Here is a 19755-nt window from a genome sequence, read left to right on the forward strand (position 1 = left end):
TTCTTCACCATCACCCATTATCATAAAGTCATTTTAACATAACTATTCTTTAATTTTCTAATCCTTTTCACAGGAGAATTTAAAATCAGTCTTTGTGGAGTAAATTTAACTCTATATTACAACTCAAAATACCAGAATCGTAAAATGAAAAAAATAATAATCTTGTAATAAGCATTTTGTAGTTAATGTAATTAAGTTCCTTTCAGGCTGATGCTTGGACTGCAAATCAAGAGTTTTATTTCCCTTCTGGAATCAGGTACCCTTTGAAATGTTCATACTTAAGTTCTGTGAACTGTGTTGTCATTAACTCTACTTCTGACAGCTATCAGACAGCAGGATTTTACAAATTGCCATGAGTTCTGAACGGAAGGAAAAGTGTATGTACGCAACAATTTTCAGTAGGGAGGAAAACCAGAGGACATTATTTTGTTATTCTAACTTGACCTAAGAGGAGAAGAGGCATATATGCATGAGTGTGCTATTTGATAAGCTGATGTCTTTCTCAGAAAGCTTGAAAGTGGTGATTTTTGCAACATTTCTTTTTATTCAAATTGATTAGGGCATGTTAGGTTTTTTCCCCTGCCTTCCTCCTCCCCAAATTCATAAATGAATGACACCAAAATGAAGACCTATTTTTAAAATCAGACTTCAATATGTAGAAAGTAAAAAAGGGGGGAAAACAGCAGCAAAAATCAGATGCAGTGAATAGTCAGAAGCTGGACACAATTCTGCCAAGTGTCTGTGAATTAATGACCAAGATTGAAATTCTGACCCCTTAAACAATTCCTTTCAACATGGCCATGACTAAAACAGGCCACCTCTAGCCTTAAAATCTTACTATAAAAGTGGAGCTGTGGTTTTCTTGAGCGATTTATGTAAATTCCTACTAGCTGTGAGGCTAGATACCAGGGAAACAGCTTTTTTGGGGCGGGGGGGCGTGGTTCCACTTTTTGTCTGGCAATAATTCTGAGGTAAAGGAAGAAGAAAGCATTGAAATTTTTATTTAAACCTCAAAAATTGTGTTTAATATGGGATCAGCATATACTTTAGCACTCTGTTTAACTGAAGCTGTATGGCTTCTTCCTGATTATGAAGGTTCCCAGGGTATCTTGTTCAGTTTACTGTATGTTTTGAGAGACAGAAAATGGGAGAGAATTTACATATGTGCACATGTATATATAAAGTATATGCATATAGATTGTATATGTATTTCAGTTGATTGTGTGCACAGAATATCATGCTCATAGGATCATTGTGAAAGGCATCTTGACTGATGCATCTCAGATCATGTGTGGAAAGAGGTGTGCATCCCCGTGGGTACCAGTGCATCGTCATGACTGCCGCATCAGCAGGTCAGGTGGGATCTGGCCCGTGCAGTTGTCCCTCCTGCGCCACGCGTGTGAGATGTCGCAGAGGGACCGCATGACCTTCCCGAGCCGTGCAGTCAGGCTCAGGAACGCAGCGTGGTCCGCGGCCCAGGGCTCCGGCTGGCCTTGACCCTTGGCTGGTTTTGTGCAGCACCGTTGCCTGACCTTGGTTCGCTGTCACTGAGAAAGCTGTCGCTGAGCTGTGAGAGTATGTAAACTGAAACCGTGCAAGATCAGAAAAGTAAAAACAGGCAGAACTGAAAGTGCTGAGCTGGTAAGAGTGTCTCGGGGACTGGGGACAAAATACTGACGTGGAATCTATAAAACCTGAGGGAGAAAGCAGAGACTTAGAAGATGGCATCTCTGCAACTGTGAGGACTTATACTGATTTACTGCGGTATTTTGACATGACTGAAATACTTTTCTTATGAAATACGAAGTCTGCAACACCAATAAAAAGCAACAGAAACCACCTCATATGCTTTTCTCTTCTTTCCCCCCTTCCCTTTTCCTTTTCCACTTTTTTTCTGCACTGATCCTCATCTCCTCTTGTCAGCTCCCTCCTGACCTGTCTGAGTGATGCTTCTCCAATCAGCCTCTGGTCGAAAGTACCTCTTGACACTCCTTACCGCTTTGCTCTCATTTCACTTGGCGAAATCTCTTGACTAAGATAACCCCCAAGGCACACTTGGAATGTGGTACTGTGCTCTCACTGCTCTTGACCCCAATGTCCACACTGGCATGGTGTGGTGGCCCTGGAGCGCTGCAGTGACCAGCCAGCCCTGTGGCCACCCATGCAGGTGCCCCGCTTGGCATCAGGGCTGGAGGAGCAAGAACAACATTCCCAGCCCTGATGTGGGTATCCAGGGTCGGGGTAGGGACTAAGGGCAAAAGAGACTCTGCGCTATTGCTTACGCAAGCACCCAGATGAAAATAACTTTGTTTTCCAATCACAGCAGTCACCCGGGCTGCTGGGCCCTGGCATAGTTTCCCCCTTGCTGCCACAGCCAAAGCCAGCAGCTGTCTCCAGAAGCACACTATGTTTCATATATGGCAGAAGTAGACTCTCAGCTGCCTTTGGATCCCTCTGATTAAAGAAATCATCTCATTTTGGGAGTGTCTAGTAGCCTTTATAGGCTTAATGTTTGAATGTACTATGCATATAAATAGATGGCATTCAGATGCAGCAAAGCCTTATTGAACTTGTGTTGGTTTTCACTTGGTTCGGGCATGGAAGAAATGTGTGTGCCATCTGGCATGTGCTCTGCAGCTCCTCAAACCTAACTGGAGATGCTGTGTCTCCTTGTCTCTGCATGTCTTTCATAACAGGCTCATTCCTGCCAGCACCGTATTTCTTGTTGCCAGTCTCTTCATCTCACTTCTCAAACCAGGTGATTAAGCAAGCAGAAGGGCATTGGACTAAAAGGGACTACCTGGATAATTTAAGCTGGACTGCAAGTATATGTTGGCTCCATCCATTTTAATTTTGGGGTTTTTTGTTTGTTTGTTTTTGTTTTTTAAATGAAGATGCAAACACAACATGGTTGGCAATTTAGCTGCCCCTGAAATGTGATTTCTGAGGACCAGGTTTGAAATGGGATTTATCTCTGATTTTGCCTAGAGTATCCATTTTGGCATACAGTGAAAGTTACATTTGATTCACTAGTTTCAATCAGACCAATTGATACATTTTTATTATAGTATATAATGACATTGTGTGGATTTCAGCTGTAACTTCAAATGCATGAATGATGCCTGCTACTTGCCAACTGATATTTAAAGAAAAAACTTAAAGGTTGGAAAATAGAAACATTCAGGCAAATTAGAGATATGAATTGATGCTTGAAGTGGTTAAGAAATTCCTTCAGCGTATTCTTAACTAAAGAGAGAGGAATAAACAAGCGATGGAAAACCAACCAAGAGGCAGGGGCAGAAGATGGGAAAGTGATTGTAGTGTTAGGAAGAAAGGTCATAACTCATTAATGTAGTAGAATTGTTTGAAGATATTAATGTTGTGGTGTACAAGGGGAGTGCAATAGCTTTTCAGAGCATTTGGCAAAATTTCAGATCAGAGTACAATGTCTGTGATGCAGACTAATGGAATAAGTGGAAAGTTGGCTCATTAGGTTGATAATTGGGCAAAAAGCAGGAAACAAAAGCAAAAAGCTTTTTTTATCTGGGAAGAAATTAGGCAGTCATGTTGGAAGGCTGTTTATTACAGAGAAAGATGCGATCTCAATTTGGCCTATAAACTTTGTTCTCGGATGATTTTCCCTCTACAGCCGTACAACAAAAACCCCATGAATGTTAACTGCAAAGTAGCAGTGAGACATGATATTGGTGAGAGGCCTCCAAAGCTACAAAGTGCGAACTAGATATAGACAAAAGGTGGGAAAGTGTATCCCGTGAACTAACCTGCCGACTTGATTAAATCACTCAGGAACCTGGAGAAGTGGGACTTCATACAGAAGAAAGAGATGAAGGCGCTCAGGAAGAAAGGCTTCCTAGTCACACTGTGGGCTCCTGCTCTGTAGCAGCTGCTGCTGCCCAAGCTCCTCTAAGCAAATCAGTCTGTGGTTGGTGTAAGCTGAAGCCAGAAATGTTGTTGCACAGTGTACAACAGCATTTACTTTTGGGCATTTGCTAAACAGGTAAAAGGTAGATTTTTGAGAGAGAGTCGCAGCAATCTAGCAACTGAAAAATAAATGATCCTCTTCTGCAGCCCACTCCATTATACCCCACTGTCCTTAGTTGCCTCCTCTGAACTTGAATTCACTAAATTTCCAGCCGCGTCTGGGCTTGGAGAACGTAGTACGTAGCACAAGGGAGAGCAGGTGGTCCTGTGCAGCCCTGTTTGCGTTCAGCCTAGTCTGAGAGATTGGCTTTTGGAGGAGGGGCAGAGATCTGGGGGCATATATGCAATTCATCATCAGTATTTTCAACTGACTGGGAGAAACTGCTACACCTGCTGCTCTGCTTCAGATGGGCTTTGAAATATAGGCAGGCTGAAGGACGCATGAGTTTTTCTTTCATGATAACAAAAAATAAGCACTTTGTTCTGGTATCTGTAAAGTTAAGGCAGTTTCCTACATGCAATGATAATTCAAGAGCAGTTTCTGCCTTGTGATTGATACATAAATGAGAAGAGTATTTTTGGAAATGCTGGTTGGTTTTATTACTAAAAAAAAAGAAAATCACTGCTAGTTTTCAGTTTGCCGAGTCTTTTAATACATAATTTCCAACAGAAACACTCTGAGTTATCAGACAAAGGGGAAATAACTCATTGCTGTGAGACAAAATCAGCAGTCCCTAGTATGGAGTAACTACCAGAAATCTGCATCTTGCTCTCGGAAGGAGTCCGGGTGCCTTTATGCCACAAGAAATCCGAACAGTGTCCAGCTGGGAACCAGGACCCAGAATAATGATGCAAAGCAAATAATACCCATTGCTTTACACAGCCTGTCCAAGGGGAGTAAGAGCGTGTTAGAGGACTGACAAGATGCGTAAACCCAAACTGCTGGTATGGGTACCCTGATGGGAAAAAGACCCAAGAAAGAGTAGCTCGGAGGCTGTGTTGGAAGATGAAGCTGTGACTGCACTTTCTGTGTTTGCCAGGCACTTTTAGAGAAAACTGGGAAGATTCACTCCTGATTCATCAAAGGCTTTCACAAATCTGCAGATGCCAAGCCTGACTTTGAGGTCTAGGAGAGGCCACGTGCCGCCCATAGTGACTGTTGCTGCAGCAGAACTAATGCATCCTCCCCAGAGCATCGCCGATGCGGGAATTGGGGAACTTCCCTGCCCTGTCGTGGGGAGCCGGTGGGTATCACACCCAGGGCCAGCGCCGGGCTGGGTCCTGCTTCCCAGCACTGCCAGCGCTGCCTGCCCCATCCCGTCCTGGCCCCCTTCGCCCTCTCCCCTTGCTGCGGTACCGCAGGTGCCTGGCACCACTGTCCTTCCCCGCAGTGAGTGGTTTTACCTGCACTGCTGAGAGCCCTTGGGCTAATTTGGGTATTTAGGGAAGGTGATAACAGATATCTGAACCAGTTAATAGATAAGGTAATATTTTATTTTGGAATAAATATTTGGAATACAGTTTCCAAATGGCATTTAAAAATGGATCACAAGAAGAAGCTGAACTTCCCTTGTCAATAATAAAAATGATAAAGTTATCCATTGGAAATACAATCTGTAGCTTCATTGAAGCTCATTTATTTAAGCAGGCTATGAATTATTATTTTCTTGTCCATCACCTGACCATCAGAGTGACTGTGTAACATCAGCATCTACATCTGTATAATGGGAGTAACAGTACTATGCTTCTTCGAAGAAGACTCTGGAATTTCAGAATAAAGCGTTTATTTAAGTGCTGGATTTTACTTTATGGTAGCTCTGCAACCTGATTCATTTCAAGTGAATCACAAAAATACCATGGAATTCGGTGGTAGCAAGATTGGATAATTGCAAAATGCAGACTGGAAATTAATTATGTATTTATTAACTTTAAAATAATTATCCATGACATTCCCTCTTAACCCTTTCATTATTGTTTTACACAGGCTAAAAGCCAGCTACCCCAACAAGTGACTCCGTATAAATTTGAACATGAACAGAACATCATTCTTTCCAAAGCAATTAAAATTCTCATTCACTCTTTCCATCTCCCTCATGCTTGCTGTGTGTAATGAAGCTGAAAGACAACAAGGGACATGGTCACTGGAGATACTTGTCAACTCTGTGACTGAAGCTACTGAAGTTCCCTATTAATATGACGTGAAAAGTTGGGTAAAGAAATGCTACAGTTCCAAGGTCAAACATTAGCTGCTAGGAAATAACCAAGTCATAACTTCCCAGGCAGCCTTAGCTCGATTTCCCTATATATACCCTTTATAATATAGTATTTAATTACTTCGTCACAGATAATTTCCTCCTGAAATTTCCTCCTAATATCTACTCTGAGCATATGTGTATTTATGTAGCCCTATAAGCTGGGTCTTCATCTTTATGTCTCACAGAGAGTATCGGATTAGAACCCAGCAGAGAAAGATTTGATCTAAACTCTTGATTTCCTAAAGTTTCAAAGGCGAAGTCAACCTGGCATGACAGCCCTGGGTGAGGGTAGCCATAGGGGGCCCACAGAGGAGAGAGTGGAGCCACGTGTCTGTTTGTACCATCCGCTTCTCCCGTATATTTCACTGGAAATACAGAGACCGAAGTGATGGCCCAGTGCATCCCCAGCAATACTGCCGCACCGCTCGCTGATTAACCAGAAAGCCCCTTGCCCAATTGGAAGAGCTCATCCTTGCTAGCTGAGGGCTGAGGATTTCATTTTGCTCCAGAGACAGGAAAAATGCACTGTGGTTTTAAATCCTGTCACAGAGGGAGGGTACAGAGCAAGTGGCCAAACATGCTAAGGAGGGTTTTGGAGCCAGGCCATGGCGGGTCTGAGACTGGGTGGTGTAAGGAAACACCTTGCAAATCACTGGGAACGAGAGCGGCCGAGCAGCTCTGCAAGTCTGCCTTTTCCTTTCGGCAGTAGCTAATTAGTCTCTGCGTAGGGAATAGGTTCATGGTGAAAAGCAAAGCCCTGCACTGGCTGTTACCAAGCAATTATTCATGTCTGCCTCTGGGACAGCAGCTACTTTCTTATTTGAGAAACACAGGAGATGACTTTTCATTAAGCAGTCAGTCTTGTTTACAGGAAAATGCACAAATAAATAATAGAAATAATCTACCGAGGCAAAATTGTACCTTTTTGATTTTTAAGTGAAAAACCTGAGGGAAGCCACTGATGTAGAAAACACTGAAGGTTTTTGGCTCTACCTAGGGAAAAAGAAAAGGAAAAAACTCAATAGTTTAAAGGCTTTTCTGTAAAAGATGTACCTTATGTTTTCAAAAATAAGGATAACCTCTCCAAATAGGTAGAAAAATGTCACTACTCACAAGTTCGTGGGGGAACAAAGAGTTTGCGTATCTTCCCTTTCAAACATTTCGTTGCTTTCAAGTACTCTACTTCCCGATTATTTTGATAGGAAAGTTTGAAAGGATGAATGTGTCTGTCTGACGTCCAGGTGACACTCAAGGCTGTGTGCACTGGCTCAGGGTTGCTGAAGACCTATGTTTGAAGCCATGTGAGCAGCAGCGAGGTTGCACATTTAGCATCACACAGAGCCATCCACAGTTTAATGGGCATTTCTTTATCTGGATATAAGCACTGTACGTGCCTAGGTCTCCATTATGCTTAATTTTGGGGTTTCTTGCAGGACACTGATTTATAAAAAGCTGGTTAGAAATAATGAACAGGATCAAATGGAAACAAACGGCATGGCGGTGAGAGGATCTGTCCTTTTAACAAGCCGTGGCAGTAACAGATGAAGCAAACTGGCCTTCCCTGGCTCCACAGCTTGGCTGGGGAATTGCTCTCACGAGGGGGCCGAGCCCACAATAGCGTGGCAGCACAATTGCTCGAAAAACTAAAAATGCTGCTTTCCTGGAGGGCTTACATGGCACATTGTGGTGCAGAGCTGGGGAAATAATGTGCACGTTGCTCTTTCAGCCTTACAATGGTATTAGTAGGCTCTTTCAGGAGTTTTGCCGACTTATCATATCATACTTTTGTAGCCTAAAGCAAGATCAAGGCCATGAAGATGCCACGGCAGCCTGCATTCTGCTCGGGAGAGCAAAGACAGCTCTGGTGCTGACACCGCCCAGGGTGGGAGAGCTCCTGCGGCACGCTGGGCTTGGGGACGGAGCGGCGATGAGTCTGTCATTAAGAGATCAGCTGTGCTTGGGGGCACGCTCTTTTCATTCCCGGTTTTCCGGACAGAAAGGCATCCCCAGCAGCCATCTGCCGGCCCCCTGCCCCTGCCCCGGCCAGGGTGTAATGGCTCCTGGGGGAAGCATCTGACTCATTTACCCTGGGCTAATAACATATTGCAGATATTTCGCAGAAGACAGCTGAGCTTTTTGATGCCCCCTGATGCCTGAAGAGCGTTTTGTTCCTTTTGCCTTCGCTGTACACGCCGGTTCCTCCATGGTGTTTTTGAGGGCAGAACCTGTCATCCCACAAGATATGCTTGCTTTTGTACATCTGCCTTGTCTGAGAGAATTGGGATGTTGGTCCTTCTGAAGACATCAGAAAACAGTCTTTTAAAGGGGCACTATTGGTTAAATAAGTTACTGTTTACCTAAGAGTGCATGAGCTGGTATAGGTGTTCATAAAACTTTGGATTAATGCCTTAAAATCAGTTAACATTATTTTATTGTGGTTCTATTTATTCTATTCTATTCTATTCTATTCTATTCTATTCTATTCTATTCTATTATTTTATTTTATTTTTTATTCTTCAGCTTGCTCTTTTTGCTCCAACATAGCTTTTATGCACACATGTTACTACTAGTATATCAGGATCAAAGAAAGAAAGAAAGAAAGAAACTCTAATGCTGTCTCTTTTCCTCCTCCCTTGGGGATGCTGCGACTTAGTCTCTGATCTGGAGGGCACTGTCATTGGGAACGATGCCAAGTCCTTTTTTCATAGCATGTATGAGACTGAAATTGCTCATTAAAATTCTTTCCCACCTTAGTGCACAGTGTTTGCTGTGGGCTGCACTGTTATTTGACTGTCTGTGTCAATACCATCTGGCTGCTCAGCATCTCCAGCCTGGGAGGGCCCCGTTATCCCTTTCTGACCCTGCCCTGGAATATTTGCAGGATTCGGGTGCCTTCCAAGTTTCAGCATCTTCCCTTTATGGATTTAATGGCCTCACTAGTTTTATCTGCTGCTTTTTTTTTCAGCTCATTTATCTTAGTTACATTTAGTTAATTGAGCCTAATGTTTTGTTGAAAAATCTCTCTCTCAGTCCCCAAGCTGAGCTTTTGAAGTGAATAGATTTGGGTAAAAATTTGCAAATGAGCTATTAATATCACCACAGCAGAGATACTCTCTCTTCACCCATCATTTCCACATTGGCCTGGAGGGGATTCCCTTTCCTGAACTGATAGTCAAATAGTTGCCAGCATCACTTTCTCCTTTCGGTACAGCTGGGGCTTTATGTCTGTAAGCCTAATCTACTTCTGACTGCTATACTAGAGCAATCTTACTTCTGAAGATGAGACTGGTTTATATTAGATTTTATCCCAAAAGAAGGGAAAATATATCTTTTATCTCCAACTCCTTAATATCATTCTATAAATGAATCTGAATCCTTATTTGGCTCTTAGGTTTGGGTATCGCCAGATACAGTTTGGGAGCAGGAGGCAGAAGTAGTTATATATGTTAAACCAAAACCACTCTCATTTGCATTACTTAGGAACGTGTGAAACTGATGAGCTACTTGACAGATCCCACCACTGCAGCCAGAGGTCATCTCCTGAGTAACACAGTTCAGCAACAGGGAAGCACCTAGCAATCTTTACGGACCTTGCCTGTCCTCTTGCTTATAAAAGACCTGCAGTTTTCTCGTGTTTATGGGCCTAGTGTTGCAAAGTGCATTAAGGTGCACCCATTTTTCTGTGTCGGGAGTAGTTCTTGGCGTTGCTTCAAAGTGGGGTGAGCCTGGGTTTGTCTTGACTCCGGATTCCCGTGGCTGAGGATGCCTCCACTGCCTCCCTCTCCAGCCTGGGTGCTGTGGTACACACCGTGCCAGGTCCCTGCGGTCCAGGCACCACAAGGGTTGGTTGCTCGGCTGCTCTACAGCTGCAGCACTCCACTGTCCGGCTGGAGAAATGCCATTTGTACCAGCTGAAGGTCTTCCTCAAATCTTTAGGGGCCACATCCTTCACACCTCCTGCCCATTTTTGTTTCCTGAATGATGTGTGAGTGAACGATTAGATAAAAGTAGCAAGGTGTTTGGAAAAAGTTGGATCTACACCCTATGGAAGGAAGAAAAATGTCACAATGTTCGGTCTCGCATTCGATTGAGTAACTGGTCAAACTGTCAGAGTTACGGACCAAGTTGAGAAACAAATCCTCGCATTTCCTAAAATTGGAAGAGAATTTGAGAGACAGCTTCATCGTAAACCAACAAGTCATTTTATTAGGGGAGAACCAGGAGACAGAGCCAGTCCAGGAGAAGAACAAGCTCCTCCACGCACCAGTCCATAACCACGCAGCAGTGCCGGGGCAAGCAGGAGCGGAGACCTCGGGGAGGCACAAGTCTCTGCCCGGCCGGGAAGCAGAAGGGATGGCAGCATCCTGAGCAGGGGAGGCAGACGGCAGTTTTTCTGCAAAGTGGAAATGGAAGTGCCCTGCCTCTGAATTCCTGGGCTGCGTTTCAGTGGACTGCAGAGGTCAGTACCATGTCCAGGGACAGGGAGGCAAACAATCACAACGAGACCTAATTGCACCTTCAACCACCTCCTGCCAATGCAAGAAAGTTATGTGGAAGTGACCAGACTGGAGGTGAGTTTTCTGCTCCTCGTGCTTATTTCCTCTGCAAAGATACATTAGCTGACAAACCGGGAGACATTTCTAATACTTTCATCATGGCTTATTATCATGGCTGCTTTCCACAGGATATTCCTAGCCTCACAGTCCACTTTTAACATTTATAGCAGCTATCACCAAAATGAGCGCAATACTTCTTCAGTCTCTTAGTCTGCTCCAGGATGGATGGGATGCAGGGGTCTTTGGCAGCGAAGCAGGGAAGGGGAGGGTGTTTCTCCTGGAGGCTCTCATCTACTGTGGCAATTTAGCATGTGCTGAAACTAATCACACAGGACGTATCATTTAAAAGGAATACTCCCAGGTGGAAATGTAAACACATGCTTCAGAGTAAGGCCAGGTTAGGGGCTAAATAAACATCCCTGATACTAAGGGCTGTTTAATGTGAAATGTTAATTGTGTTACAGAGGGCTCAGATTTGGCAAGATAAAAAAGACGAGCCAGCATTTCTAGATCCCAGAGGCAAGCTGCTAACAGGTATTTTACTCTGTTATAATCCATGGTTTATCATCTAACGACATCAGATCGCTCCTAATAATGCTAACCAGAGGCACAGACTTCAAGAACGCTGCATCGCGCATGCATGTGCAGCAGAAGCGCACCGCAGCGACTACTGCAGGACTTGTGCTGAATGGGGCAGTTAGTTAACACACCACATGCTGGCAGAGGTGAAAAGTCTTCAGGAAGGCAAAACATTTTTCTTTCCTTTTGGAAAGTGCTTTCTCCAAAAGCACTGCTTTGCCTTAAAGCCAGAAAATTGACTTCATGTTGCTATGAGGAGGTGCTGAATGAACAGGATGGGATAACCAGGTTATTATTGGTATGTATTGGTTTGATATTTATAAAGTAATATTATATGATATTAATACTAAGAAAGCTCAGGTTGCTGCTCCCTGGTCTTGCTTTCACAGTCAGGGAACAAAGTAATCCCATGAACGACACATGAAAGAAAATAAATCTCAGTATTTCTGTAAGTAACCTGTGTTCTGAAATGGATTTGCTTTTTGGTACCCAAAATTAGACATCACAGAGAATTTTTTAGAAATTGTTGATCATGTTCCAGCTCTGAACATAAAGGCTCCTGGCAATTCAGCCATGGTGAGTATGCACAGCTCTATATTTAGGTATCTGAATGTGAAAACCCTGGCCATGATCTCCAAGCCAACTTCATGAAAGCACACAGAGCTGCTGCAGCTCAGCTCATCCTTGCTATTTTCACAACCTTTTGTGCTCTGTAGGTATATTTGTGATGACTGAAGGAAAATAGCCCTGTTTTATGGGAATCTCGGGAACGAGATCGCATTTCTTGAATATTTTTTTTGTTTGTTTATTTAAAGCTGAACAGAGCACTGAAGCTTTTGGCCTCCACAAATACAATAAAGTGCTTAAATACTGAAACATTTTCACTCTTGGCTCATTACTTGGGGCTTTCAGCATTGTGTTTGAAGAGGAGCTATTTATGGGCTATCAAACAACGGGCTGGGAGAAAGGAATTTAAAGAATGTCCTTGAGCCTTTAGGGAGCTTTGCAGAACAGGAACAACAAAAACTTGTGCCGACCCTTGGTGCCTCCCCAGCCAGGCTGCCCCGTTTGCACCTGCCTGCTGCCACAGCGGGATCCTCCCCCTGGGCACAACGACATGGGGACACGTTACAGGAATGGAGTCACTGCATCCCTTTAAAGATGGCTCCGGTGCTGTTCTCGAAGGGGAAGGAATAGTCACAAAGCTCTGCACTGTGGTTTTAATTGGGATGGATTCTACATAGGACCCAAATGAACAGTAGGAGGTGTCCCACAAGGGAAAAACCTGATCAAAACAGCCCTGACATTATTTCTTCATACTGGGACAATATGCAGTGATGTTTAAAGCTTATTAACTAAATATTTGTATGAACCTCTTTTAAACACAGCACATTTTGTAGATGACAATGGCAACAAGAAGAAATCGTAATAGAAAACTCACTCATTTCTCACCATTAAGTTTAGTGATGGGCAGAAGGAAAGGCTGCCTCAGCCACCATGCAGGCTCACATGCCCCGTCCTCCCTCTTCTGGGTCCTGCTCTCTTCCCTTTTACATCGGGGCAATTCCTGAGGGAGACCCAGGAGACTTTGTCCCATCGGCATGGACTGGAAAGGAGGGGTCCTCTGCCATTGGAGGGATGACTGCATGGGCTCCTTGCAGAGCTCTGTCAGCGATCTCAGGGACGTGTCCAGCCTGCCTAGGGGTTGTCAGCATCCTGCGTGGCTGCAGGACGAGTCCGGCAAACCACTGTCCCTGCCTGCCGATACACCAAAGGGGAAACATTGGGAAAGAAGAGACCCATCTATTGAAAGGACGGTATCAGCCCACAAACCAGCATGCAGAGAGGACATAGAGTATATTTCAGTCAGAAGGTTTCTACCCGCCTAGACACTGAGGTTTTGCAATAAGCCCTCCAAACTACTCACAGAGCAAATGCTTTGCTATTTTGCCAAAGAAAAGTGGCCGGCATCTGGAGGGGATGACACAATCTGGGCTGTGTGACAGCAGGGGATGGGACTCAGTGACCTGGCTGTCTGCTCTAGGTCTCTGTTCTTCTCTGCCTTCAAAGAGAGCTTCCCTCTCTGCCCCCTCAGTAACGCATTTTCAAATACTCAGCATTTATAAACTTGCTTATCCTCAAGTGAGTGTAAATCCTATGCTATCTGTATAACAAGCAAAAGCATTACCTTCATCAAAACCAAATAAATTAGTATCTCACTGCAGCACAGCAACCTAAACTCTGACTTAGTTGCTATTTGTGTTATTTTGGTGTTTTGTAGCTCAGTGGGAAACAGCTGCTGTATTAAGCCGCTTCTATCGAACCCAGGTTCTCGTGCTTTGAAGATGCTCGGTGGTACCTCAGGGACACACGTCGCGCCTCAAGCTCCTCCATGCCCTGGATGACCACTTGTGGGCAGCCAGGAAAAGTGGTAGCTGAGGACAGAAATCAGCTCTCCAAACCCCAAAGTCTTGCTGTAGAGCTGAGGAGAGAAAAGAGGGCTATATCAAGAGCACTGCTTATGGCATAAGTCATCTACTAAGGAGTAACAGCAGAAGACGTTTCCCCCCCTCTCCTGCCTGGCCAAAGACTGACCCCAAGGAAGGGCTGTAAATCCAGCACCTGAATTTTGAGTTTGTTTTACCAGCGATGGCACTCTCTCCTTTCTGAGTAGGAAGCAACGAACTAGGAAAAGGGTTTGAACTCCAGCTGGCTTCCCATGAGCCAAGGAGATATACTGGAGAAATCCTGCCAGACTGAGGAGACAGGTGGACTGTTTCTTTAAGGGCATAAAAAGATCAGTGGCTGAAAGAACAGATCTCCTGACACTATAGGGATGACATTTGCTATATGACATTATGTGAACTTTAAGATAAGTAATTGTGAGGTCTTGCCTTGGCTTTTACACTTCTACAGCATGGTGATTGCTCAGGTCACTCCTGCTGGACAGGAGGGGCATTGCCAGGGTCCCTGCTGTGCACTCACAGCTGACAACATTCCTAAGCGTTTTCCAGATTTCCTGCCTTAAACTAACCTGAATTTATCACCTGACAAACTCAGCAGCGAAATCTAGTTTTTATCTGTCACAGAGCAGACGGCAGTGGAAACGAAGGTTCATTACTTTCTCCCTGGGACCGGGGTGCTCTCCGTTTCACCCGCCAATCGCTGACCGACGGACCGGTCGCTCTGTCTTCATAGCTGACAAGGGCTGTTGCAGGCGCCATCTCATCACTGATTCGATCGTGTTGAGATGAGGGAGGATGTGGTTTTGAAACCTTGAACGCCCTTCACTCTCAGACTGCTCTGCCGTTTGGCGGCTGCTGGGCAGCGCGGGCTCTTCAGTCGTCTCCTGGATGAAATGATCTCATTAGGTGATTTCAAAGAGCTGGATGGAGCAGAGCCACCTGCTTTCTCAGAAAGAGAGTCTCATCAGCTTTCCCAGAATTGATAAAGCACATGTGAGAGGGATGTCGGCATCCCCTGAAAACCTTATTTTAAGGACGTAACTCCAAGATTTCTTAGTTTGGAGAGCAGTTAAACAGACCAGCCCTTTGTCTCCTTTCCTTCTCCCTCCTTCCTTTTCTTTCCCCTTTCCCCAGGCTTTTTTGTCTCCGTTATACTTCCAAACAGCTTAGGGATATTTACCAGTTACCAATATGTTTATTCTAGTACATGTAAGCCAATATGGATGCACGGGTATAAATTCCCACGGGAAAATCGCACCTCTGGAATAACAGGGGATTTTTCATTTCTAGTCCACAGTGGTAAAGTTAAGAAAAAAGACCTTGATCCTGGAATAAGACTCTGTCTGGGGGAGTTTTACCGACATGGCTGTAACGGTTTGCAGTGCCAGGTTAGCATGTGCTGGTACAGCTCTTCCACCTAAAAGAGCTGCTGCCTGGGTAGAAGTGCTGCCCTGAGATCCCGGGAAGGCAAATGCCTGTGCCTGCCTGCTGAGCGGCACAGGGACGGTGCCCGAGAAGCGCAGCCTGGGCATCCGCATCCCTGCCTGTCCATATGCTGTGCAGAAGGACCGTTTCTGGGAATGGACAGAGGCCCGGGACTGAATTGTCTGCCTCTGGTAAGAAAGACAATAGCTTTGATTACGATTTTTCTAATGGGAGTATCTACTGCCTCCAGAAGTGGCGTGACATTACCAGCTCATTTCATACAGATCATAATGTAGCTACCTAATCTGCCTTGAAATGGTGGCCTGCCCGGTTTTGTGTTTCAGGACCATTTTTCAATGCTTCTTCTGTCCTGTAAAACAAGCAGTATTAGAGCCATAACTGTAGCTATCAATTGTAGGGTGGCCTATTATCTTTTTAATAAACACCATAGACTATTTGCTTGGTGTACAATTGACATTTTTTCATCCCAGCCCTTTTAAACATAACCTGTATGCTGGCAAGCCAGGCTGGTTTTCTGCAATGCGTGCACATCGGTAGCTGAAAGGTAGAAGGCAGCATTCAGTTTTCCAGACGATGCAAAGGGCAGACAGACTCTGCTGCACTCCTCTTGTGCTATTGCCTTTGTGGGCCTGGCAAATCAATTATTTTGGGTGGGAAATGTGGCTGGGTAAAGCAGGAGAGAGCATGTACTTGTAGAATGAAAGTGCCATTTCATGAGGTTTTTTATCTTAATTGAATTTTTAAAATTACAGTTGGTTTAATCCTTTATATTGCTTTCGCTCGAAAGCTGAAGAGTTGCTAGATAGATTATGGAAAACACACAGTCTTACGAGATGGCTTTTTAAGACATTCTCAGAGTTATTATAGGAAAATATCCTTTTCTCACAGCATCATAGGTTTAGTCTGCTGTCTCCTCCTGTGATCTTCAGAATGGTTACTATTTAATTATTGATATTTACAACAAGGAAGTAGTTAAATGTGACTGCAGTTCCGCAGGTAATCTTTATATGCCTACATTCAGTGAAGAAAATATTTGTATTACGATGAGTCACAGGAACTGATTTAAAATCCTGTATGTAAACATCTACACGACCTCTATCTGCAGCCCGAAATTCTCGGCGTAAGCAGCGGTTGCTGACTGAAGTCTGCAGGGTTTAATCTGACTGTTGTTTCCCTTTGCTGACACGCGGGGAGCGGTGTGCTTGCTCCTGTCTCTTCTTGTTCAGCAGTGACTGCGCCTGGATCAGTGCAACGGGAGAGCTGAGGCCCCTCGGTAGCATGCCTGCAGCCGTACCATCCTGCTTTGTTTATCAGATGCATCCAACACTGCCTTATGGTTGCACAAACCCTCTTTGCTTTTGTGCCTTTAGATTTTGGCATCGCTTCCCTGAGGAATTTGCTTGCAGCAAGAGCTCTCTGCAGCGACAGGAAAAGCACTGCTTTCTTCCTGACAGGCATCCCCAACCCCTGCTTCCTCCTGACAGCATTCCCAACCCTAGACTTTGCTTCTGAGATTTCTCTGGGCGCTCGAACCTCCTCTATTATGTGCATTAGCAGCAGCACTGGGGAACAGCAGCTGAAGGCACCAAGGGGTTAAAAAGTGCCGCTGTGTTGCTGTATGGGGCACACATTTGGGGAACCATCAGTGACAGCAGCTGAGATGCTGCATCTCTTTAGTACCTGGCTCCAGGCAGGGGCCCTGGGGTGAAGATGCTTTTGCCCTCCCCTCTGCCAGAGAGTTGAGCCCCTCAAGCAAGTGGCAAGCTTAGCTTTTAGAAAAATGTGACTAAGGCACCCATCAAAACAATCTCCCATTAGGGCTCAGCAAGCTCGGTGGTCTCTCTTGCGAGCAGGTTAGTCATGCCAGGATTTCATGCTGGTGGATGGATGGGGACCCATCCTCTAAAAATGCCCAGGGTACCAGTGCACAGTGGTTCATGCTTCAGCAGAAGTGGGCTTTCATGCAGAGCCCCGGTGACCTCCGCCAATCTACTGCTCTGGGGACTGGCTGATGAGGATTAATTGATTCATCTTGGGCCACCGGCTTACTCAGCTGGTTACCACTCCCCAGGAAATGTTATTTTCCTCAGTCAGACTTGACTAATTGTAAGCCTTTAAGAATGGCACTTCCAAAAAAGAGGGGCCTGCTGAGTGAATTATTAGTCATCCTTATCTGGGAGGGAAGCAACGGCTGCTCTAACAGCTTCTTTATCTCTGCAGCACCATGTTCTCCAGAGAGGGGGCTGTGGGGACGCTGTGCAGCGGGGAGCTGCCATCCACCTTCTTTCAAGGAGAGCAAAGGGCAGAACAGTTTGTTTCTAAAGTGCTAGCTCTATGCTCTCCAAATCATGGCCTTGTTTTTAAAAGCTATTTACTTTTAACAAGTTGTGACTAATAAACCCCCCTCTATTTTTCTAATGATGTCTGACACAGTTGGTTTTTGGGGGTTTTTTTTTGGCAAATAGATGAAGCTCAGTGTTTCCCCTGACAGATGATCTGTGTCTGGGAGAGCTTTGCAGCAGACTCTGAATGTCTGGCAGGAGACATCCTCACTCTGCAAAAGCGTGGTTCTCTCTGTTTGTGGGCATGACAGAGCCCAGAACACATTTTGAAGAACATCATGGTCGAATTCGCTTTGTTAGCTGCATTTTGCACTCTGAAGCACTTCCTCTCACTGTATTGGGTTTGCGTGGCAAGGTTTTGGTAGCGGGGGGGGCTACAGGGGTGGCTTCTGTGAGAAGCTGCTAGAAGCTTCCCCTATGTCCATGTCCTGGTTTCGGCTGGGACAGAGTTAACTTTCTTTTTAGTAGCTGAGCCAATGCCAGCCGGCTGCAAGATGGACCTGCCGCTGGCCAAGGCCGAGCCCGTCAGCGATGGTGGTAGCACCTCTGGGATAACATATTTAAGAAGGGGGAAAGTTACTGCACGGCAGCAATTGCAGCTGGAGAGAGGAGTGAGAAGATGTGAGAGGAACAACTCCGCAGACACCAAGGTCAGTGAAGAAGGAGGGGGAGGAGGTGCTCCAGGCGCCAGAGCAGAGATTCCCCTGCAGCCCATGGGGAAGACCATGGTGAGGCAGGCTGTCCCCCTGCAGCCCATGGAGGTCCACGGTGGAGCAGCTATCCACCTACAGCCCGTGGAGGACCCCGTGCTGGAGCAGGGGGATGCCCGAAGGAGGCTGTGACCCCTTGGGAAGCCCACGCTGGAGCAGGCTCCTGGCAGGACCTGTGGAGAGAGGAGCCCATGCTGGAGCAGGTTTGCTGGCAGGACTTGTGACCCTGTAGGGGACCCACGCTGGAGCAGTCTGTTCCTGAAGGACTGCACCCTGTGGATGGGACCCATGCTGGAGCAGTTTGTGAAGAACTGCAGCCCGTGGGAAGGACTCATGTTGGAGAAGTTTGTGGAGGACTGTCTCCCGTGGGAGGGACCCCACGCTGCAGCAGGGGAAGAGCATGAGGAGTCCTCCCCCGGAGGAGGAAGGAGCGGCAGAGACAACGTGTGATGAACTGACCGCAACCCCCATTCCCCGTCCCCCTGCGCCGCTGTGAGGGGAGGAGGTAGAGAAAATCAGGAGTAAAGTTAAGCCCAGGAAGAAGGGAGGGGTGGGGGGAAGGTGTTTTTAAGATTTGGTTTTATTTCTCATTACCCTACTCTGATTTGACTGGTAATAAATTAATTTTTTTTCCCAAGTCGAGTCTGTTTTGCCCATGACAGTAATTGCTGAGTGATCTTCCTGTCCTTATCTCAATCCATGAGCCTTTCATTATATTTTCTCTCCCCTGTCCAGCTGAGGAGGGGAGAGACAGAGCAGCTTTGGTGAGTGCCTGGTGTCCAGCCAGGGTCAACCCACCACACTCACATTTTAATATGGTTTCTCAGATTCTTTCCAAACTTGACTGTATCGTGGCTCCTTTTCTGTGGTGATAAGGAAGTCTCCAGAGAGCATATTGAACATGTTGTATGTTACACAGATGTGCAATCCACTGTTGGAAAATGCGTAGGGCTGTACCAAACCAGTCTCGTCAGAAGAGGTGTCCTAAATGGGAATGTGAGAGCATCACTGTGTCTTCTCTCTTTAATCCTCATATATCTCCAGAAAGAAGAAAACAGTCTTGTTCCAAATCTCTCAGCAAAAAGTATAGTGTCATCTTGTATTTCAGTGTAACTGGTAGATCTCTTCAATCAAACAAAGTTTTGAGTTTGGTCTGTGGTTCATAGGTTCATTCATTGGCATTTCCTATCAATTAGCAAAATACTTGTCCTCTAGAAAAACTGGCAGTGATCCGCCTGTCCAAAGTAACTGAATTGCTGCCAAACTGTCCATCTTGCGCCTCCTTTGCATGATGCACTCTGTTACAGCGCCTACTTAATACAGCAGCATTGTCTAGGAAATGACATTTGGCTTTTGCCTTGACAGATGTTTGACAGTATCTCACCACCTTTCCCATTATTTCCCCATCACAAGTTTTATCTGTAATGAGGCTAAGAATAGGGGCTGCTTTGCACTTATCA

This window comes from Gymnogyps californianus, chromosome 2 (assembly GCF_018139145.2).
Source record: "Gymnogyps californianus isolate 813 chromosome 2, ASM1813914v2, whole genome shotgun sequence".
NCBI lineage: Eukaryota > Metazoa > Chordata > Aves > Accipitriformes > Cathartidae > Gymnogyps > Gymnogyps californianus.